The sequence below is a fragment of the Ovis canadensis genome, chromosome 2 (genome assembly GCF_042477335.2).
Source record: "Ovis canadensis isolate MfBH-ARS-UI-01 breed Bighorn chromosome 2, ARS-UI_OviCan_v2, whole genome shotgun sequence".
Classification (NCBI taxonomy): Eukaryota; Metazoa; Chordata; class Mammalia; order Artiodactyla; family Bovidae; genus Ovis; species Ovis canadensis.
In genome coordinates this window covers 125,734,394-125,741,967 of record NC_091246.1, presented here as the reverse complement: position 1 = coordinate 125,741,967, position 7,574 = coordinate 125,734,394, and the positions used below count along the sequence as shown (strand labels likewise).

General features: G+C 39.6%; 1 pseudogene; it reads left to right on the top strand.

Annotated features, from left to right (window-relative positions):
- Positions 1 to 524: 524 nt before the first annotated feature.
- Positions 525 to 7,357, top strand: LOC138432415 (ribonuclease P protein subunit p38-like; annotated as a pseudogene).
- Positions 7,358 to 7,574: the final 217 nt, after the last annotated feature.

Here is a 7,574-nt window from a genome sequence, read left to right as displayed (position 1 = left end):
GAGGCTCTTTAGTTCCTCTTCACTTTCTGCCATTAGGATGGTGTCATCTGCATATCTGAGGTTGTTGATATTTCTCCCGGCAATCTTGATTCCAGCTTGGGCTTCATCCAGCAAGGCATTTTGCTGCATATATGTACTCTGCATATAAGTTAAATAAGCAGGGTGACAATATACAGCCTTGATGTACTCTTTTCCCAATTTTGAACCATACTTGGGAAGTGTGTCATTTACTAGATATTTATTTAGAAAATTTTATGGCCTGGGGAGCATATTGGGTTAAATAAAATAAGAGAGTGATTTAAAGGTAACACTGAGACATTTTCTGCTGGATCCTAAATGTGTTTTTATTATCCAATTAAAATTTTTAAGAACATTTATCTCCATGGGCTATCTAAGCTAGTTTCTTTTTAAATACAGAATAAAGTCTAATTCCCCCCACCTCCTTCCTTTCCACACTTTTTTTATTCATTCCTTCTCTCTTTTACTTGCAACAAATAACAAATGCACACCATAAGCTAAGCACCATGCTAAGCTCTAAGGATCTGGATGTGAAAGAAACCAATGAGATGACAGTCTGCACGGCACTGAGACCCCAACAAAGGGTACAGAGGAATAAGCAATTTAAGCAACATGTGACAACTGCCTTGAGAAAATGCCAGTACTAAGGAAGTACTTGTCAGGAACAACTGGCTTTTTTTATCCTTCACGGAAAGTTTCCCAGGGCAAGAGCAACTGACCCTGAAGACTACATGAGAGTTAGGCTAATAGTGTGGATTGTGAGAAGAGTGTGTCAAGCAGAATATAGGTGAAGATCTGGAGGTACAAAAGAAAGTGATGAGTTGGAGGAAGTCACAGAATATTTGGAGTGTTAGACCTGGGAGAGCAGAGTGAGATGAGGGAAGCCAATCTGATTCTTCTTAAAATGTAGGCTTTTCTTCTAAAGGGTGGTGAAGTGCATTGGAAAACCATAAATTGGTGAGTGACAGGATAACATCTGGACTTTAAAATAATTTCTCAAGAGATAGTATACAGAATAAATGTAAAAAGAAGAAAGCCTAGAATGCAAGAAACTAGAATGGTTTTCCTGATCCAGGCAAGAGGTGGGCTATAGTGCTGATTTCCAGAGTAAAAAGGTGCGTCACTCAAGAAAGAGGTCAGAGTGAAGTAAATGTTTATGGTTTATTTAGTCATTCATTTATTTTTACAAATATTCATTGCATATCTACTATGTCTAATGCTTGGTACTTGAGTATTAGGTGCTGGAGTTATAGGAAAGAACAAAAGAAACAAAAGTCTTGCCTTCATGGGATTTATAATTCAGTTGAAAAGACAGCAGCAGAAAAGTAAGTGAAATATATGGTCTACCAGAGGATCATAAGTGGTGAGAAGAAAAATAAAGCAGGAAAGAGATAGCAGGGGGCTGGTAAGGATCTGAGATTTTAAATGAGATAGTCAAAGAAGTACCCATTGATATTGGAGCAAAGATCTGCAGAAATCAAGGAAGCAAACCATGTAGATGTTGGGAAGGAGTGATCCAGAATGAGGAGGAGAAGAAAAGGAAGAAAAACAAAAGATATAAATAAAATAAAATGAATATTTTTTTCAGTTTTATTTATTTTTACTTTACAGTATTGTAGTGGTTTTGCCATACATTGACATGAATCCGCCGTGGGTATACATGTGTTCCCCATCCTGAACCTCTCTCCCCATCCCATCCCTCTGGGTCATCCCAGTGCACCAGTCCCAAGCATCCTGTATCCTACATCAAACCTGGACTGGTGATTTATTTCATATATGATAATATACATGTTTCAATGCCATTCTCCCAAATCATCCCACCCTCACCCTTTCCCACAGAGTCCCGAAGACCGTTCTATACATCTGTGTCTCTTTTACTGTCTCACATACAGGGTTATTGTTATCATCTTTCTAAATTCCATATATATGCATTAGTATACTGTATTGGTGTTTTTCTTTCTGGTTTACTTCACTCTGTATAATAGGCTCCAGTTTCATCCACCTCATTAGAATTGATTCAAATGTATCCTTTTTAATGGCTGAGTAATATTCCATTGTGTATATGTACCACAGCTTTCTTCACTTCTCCATTCCTCTGCTGATGGACATCTAGGTTGCTTCCATGTCCTGGCTATTATAAACAATGCTGTGATGAACATTGGGGTACACATGTCTCTTTCAATTCTGGTTTCCTCTGTGTGTATGCCCAGCAGTGGGATTGCTGTGTCATAAGGCAGTTCTATTTTCAGTTTTTTAAGGAATCTCCACACTGTTCTCCATGGTGGCTGTACTAGTTTGCATTCCCACCAACAGTGTAAGAGGGTTCCCTTTTCTCCACATCCTCTCCAGCATTTATTGCTTGTAGATTTTTGGATAGCAGCCATTCTGACTGGCGTGAAATGGTACCTCATTGTGGTTTTGATTTGCATTTCTCTGACAATGTGTACAAAAGATATTTTAAAGTAAATGACCAACTCAATGGACATGAGTTTGAGTAAACTCCGGGAGTCGGTGATGGACAGGGAGGCCTGGTGTCCTGCAGTCCATGGGGTCACAAAGAGTCCAACACGACTGAGTGACTGAACTAATAACTGAACTAAACTCATACAAAGACTATTCTAAAAATAGACGTTTAGCTAGAACTCTTTCTCCACTGTCTGGGGGGGTCCTTGACTAGAGCCCTCCCCTCTCCCCTGTTAAACTCAGGGTATTTAAGAGATCAGGCCTTGCTCTTTTGTGACATCCTAGGCCAACTTTCCTGTTCGGAAGCGTCCCGATGCAGAAGAACAATAAAGAATCTTCCTGGAATTCAGGAGCCACAGGAGACTCGAGTTCTATCCCAGGGTCAGGAAGATCCCCTGGAAGAGGGCATGGTAACCCACTCTAGTATTCTTGCTGGAGAATTCCATGGACAGAGGAGCCTGGCGGGCTACAGTCCAAAGAGTCACAAAGAGTCAGACGCGAATGAAGCAACTTAGCACGCAGGATGCAGAAGGATGAAAAGTGTTCTCTGAGCGTTTTTGCACCTTGCCTCTTCCCCACCCCAAGGCAAGGTCTCTGTCCTCGCACATTGATAGACTGTTCTGGAGCCTCTTTGATGGTTCCAGTCTTGGCAAAGGACCACTCCTGGCTGGAGTCCACTAAGATCTTTCTCTGACACCTTTCTAACTGTGCCACTCCTCTGCTTTGAATGTGACAGCTGCTCCTGAAGACAGAGCTAATGCCCAAAGCACAGAACTGATTTTCAGAATGGCTGCAGCCTCCAAGTGCCAGGGAGTGGCTCCAGACTGAAGAAGAGACCTTTACGTGTGAAGGCAAGGCTGAATAACCCAGCACAGCACTGGCTGGGGTGCCCTGGCCAGGGAGGATATGAATTTCATACTGCAGACCCCAGAGGACAGAATTAAATCTCTCCAGCTTCAGAAGATTGTGGACAGGAAGAGAAAGAAAAAGCAGCCATCTTTGGAAAAATAAAGTGGAGATAGGATTCGCATGGATGTGGACCCTGGTGAGGAGCAGAAGGAGGAAAAGACAGGAGGTGACCCTCAGGCGTCAGGATGGACTCCTGCCGACGTCAGGAAGCATCAACGCCATTGGCATCCGCGAGGTCACCAGAGCGCCGAAGGGGTACAAGCTGTTCTTGGCCTTGGTGTATCTGTCAGCCAAGCCAGCCATTGTCACTGCACACGTGAGGCAGCTGAGCCACCAGCGAAAGTACCACCATCTGCCGGATGCCCCAGCCCAGCCAGAGGCTCGCACCCACCCGGGGCTTAAAATGACTCCTGAGCTGAAAATACTTCCTGGCCTTGGGATTCAAAAGAAATACCAATGCCTTTAGGGACCAACTGAGGGCCATCACACCCAGAGACCCCCGGTCTAAATATGCTGTGACCCAGAGAGTATCTGGAGACAGAATCTTCGAAAAGCCTAAGACAAAGAGATTTTGGACACTTCCATTAAAGAATTCTCTAAACCACAAAGAAAGCTCACTGAGGGTCAGCAAGCTGTAATGTTACACCCCTGAAAATAAACTGATTCCAAACCCCCAAAAGATAAGGAAACCACTCAAAAGAAAAAAAAAAAAAAACACCTTCAAAGTAATCTTGGATAAACCTGTCGCTTCATACTGTTGTAAAATGACACTTCATAAAGAAGTCTTGGGGATGCCTGGGTGGCACAGTGGTGAGGAATCTGCCTGTCAATGCAGGAGACACAGGTTTGACCCCTGGGTGGGGAAGATCCCCTGGAGAAGGAAATGGCAACCCATTCCAGTATTCTTCCTGGGAAGTCCCATGGACAGAAGAGCCTAGTAGGCTACAGTCCATGGATTACTAAGAGTTGGACACGACTCAGAGCATGCATGAACATTTTCTCAAATGTGTTATAAAATTGCCTAATTCTTTTAATAGAATATAGAATGTAAACTCTCTCTTACTGGTAAGAGCTGCTGTAAGAGTTCAGATGGTAAAGAATCTGCCTGCAATGCAGGAGACCCAGATTGAATCCCTGGGTTGGGAAGATCCCCTGGAGAAGGGAATGGCAACCCACTCCACTATTCTTGCCTGGAGAATCCCATGGACAGAAGAGTCTGGTGGGTTGCAGAGTTGGACACAACTGAGCAGCTGACGCTTACTGGTAAACATGATTGACAATAGGATGGAATAGGGCTTGTTCAGGAGCTAATGGCTTTTATAGAAATGTTTGCTCCAATCTTGAAATAAAGGATAACTAATCTGCCTTTTAGATTTATCGATCTCCTTTCCTACTTTCTTTCCTTAAAAAAAAGCTACTGGGATGCACAACCTGAATGCAAGTCCATTTCTTATCAAGGAGAGGGAAGGCATATTACAAAAGCCCTTTGCTTGTCAGAATCTTTCATTGCCCAATTTCACATTTATGAGAATTTTCTGGATGGTTAAGGAAGTTAGAAACAACACCATGTCCAATCTTTCCCTGATAGTGTAGAGGAGGGGAAGGGTAGCCAAACTGTTAAGGACCAGGCCAAAGTTAGGATTTAGATATAACTTGGATGAGCCTCTTTGTGTGACGTTGGTGGAAATTAGAAGCAATGTCATTTTGAAAATCATTTGCTCTGGAAAACTCATGACAGCTATAGATAGAATCATGTGGCCTTCACAAGTTTCTGTACCATCTTTTTCATAGTATTTATCACTCTGAGTTGAAATTGCTTCTTGTCAGCATTTCAGACTAGACTGTAGGTTTATTACAGATATAGATCAGGTCTCTTTTATCACTAAGTAAAATGCCAGGCACAACACTTGGCACACAATAGGTATACATTTAATATACATTTAGTACACATAAGTATACATAAAAGTATACATTTAATTCATAAATGAGGGCACAGACCAATTTAACGGCCATATTTCCCTGCTAAGATTGACTAAAACCTACCAACTATTTTTTTCACATCAACTACTAATATACAACTACTCAGCTCTGTATATTCATTGGAAGGACTGATGCTAACGCTGAAACTCCAGTACTTTGGTCACCTGATGCAAACAACTGACTCATTGGAAAAGACCTTGATGCTGGGCAAGACGGGGGCAAGAGGAGAAGCGGATGACAGAGAATGAGATGGCTGGATGGCATCACCAACTCAATGGAAATGAGTTTGAACAAATTCTGGGAGATGGTGAAGGACAGGGAAGCCTGGTGTGCTACAGTCCATGGGGCTGCAAAGAGTCGGACCCAACTGAGAGTGAAATACAATGACAGCTACTACTGGTACACAGCCATGTCTCTTCACCATATTCTTGGGCAACTGATTTTTAATAGATGCTTTAATTTTTAATAGCATGTAATAAATGTTAATAGCATGTTATAAATGCTATTACAATTATCTCTTACATAGCTTTGTTATGTTGATATCAGCCCACTATGTAATTAGCCCCAAATATGTAGACTTGGCCAATGGGAAGGTAGTAACGTTGAGATTTTTGTCCTATCGTTTTAAAGCATATTTACTATTCTCTGCACAAACAAAGGTAACATTATTGTCAGTACTTTTCTAAATCAGAGTGAAGCTTTTGATTAGAATACCAAAAGAATACATGCTTGCAAGACCTTGAGCTTTCTATAGGACAGTATGAATCTGACTCAATTGCTAAGACTGACAAAACAATGTGATGGCCAGATGAAGACTATGCTTGTCATAACTCAACAGAGCAGTCACAAAAAGGCTAACCACCCTATCTCTGGATCATGGATGTTAACAGTTCCAATATTTATTATTTTTGAAACTGCTACATATTTTCAAGTGAATATCTTTGATATCTTCCTGTAAGAAACACGTCAGTTGGATTGAGAAGGTAAGTTTCTTTTTTCCTTTTTCTAGGTTTATTTCACTAAACTATATACAATAGAAAAAATGGATGCCACCTAGTAGTAGTGAGAGTTTGTAAGCTTATTGCCTCATTCTGAAGCATCTCATTCAAAATTTATACATCAATGAATCAGGCTGCCTCAATTAAAAACAAAATGAAGTCCAATGTAATAAAATAAATAACAGCAAAAAGAATGAAAAGGTATAATCCCCTATTTTAAAGTAAAAAAATTCTAACATGATCTTTAGGTGAAAAGCATCCATATATCAGTTCCAGAGAGAGCTTAAATAGCTCATAGGAACCAATTCATGTGCAATTAAAACAAAGTGTTTGGTTTTCTTTACCTGTGTCTTACGGTAATATGCTCTAAGAAAAAGAATGAGATACTCTGTGAAGTCCAGAGAAGAGATGCATCTATTTCAGTGGGAGCTATTTGGAAAACAGATACTGCTGTAAAAATACAAAACATATTACAGGAGGGGAAAGCAAATCTGAGCAAATAACTGACATTTTTAATTGGAGAAAAATACATAGTATATGATCTTTTAAAATAAATCAGTCAAATTATGTTTAAACTTATCACTTTATAAATGAATTTATTCTCTTAGAATAAAAGATTTTTTGGACAAAGTATTTGTTGAATATTAAGTAAATTGCATAATCTTTACAAGGCTAAGAATTGTATTACTTTTCTGTTTAGACCGTAACAAATTTAGTGTTTTGCTTTGTATACAATAAGTATTTGAATAGTGTAATTAGTTAATTTATCATAAACTGTTGGAATCATCAAGGAAATACTGCTATCCACCGAGAGGCACTTACCAGAATTGTCGGAAAGTAATTTGGAAGAAAAATTGCAGAAAGTGGACAATGTTCTTAAAAATTCAAATTTATTAAGTGAGAGCAAGTGGCACATCTATCAAAGGGTTAAAGTAAAATCAAACAAAAATTGGAATTTGTTAACTGCTTTAACTGTTAATAATCCATAGTGTCCTCCAACTAACTGTTTTTTATGTTTTTCAATTGCTTCTTGGCACTAAATCAACATGTATATCAAAATAACAATATTTGCATAAAACTTTTCTTTGCAGAAATTGAAAATTAATAAAGCTTTTTTTTAAAAAATGATAGAGAAATCAATAAAGAAATCAATAAAGAGAAGACCCAGCTGAGAAATGTTGTACAGTCTGTGAAATACTGTTGTAA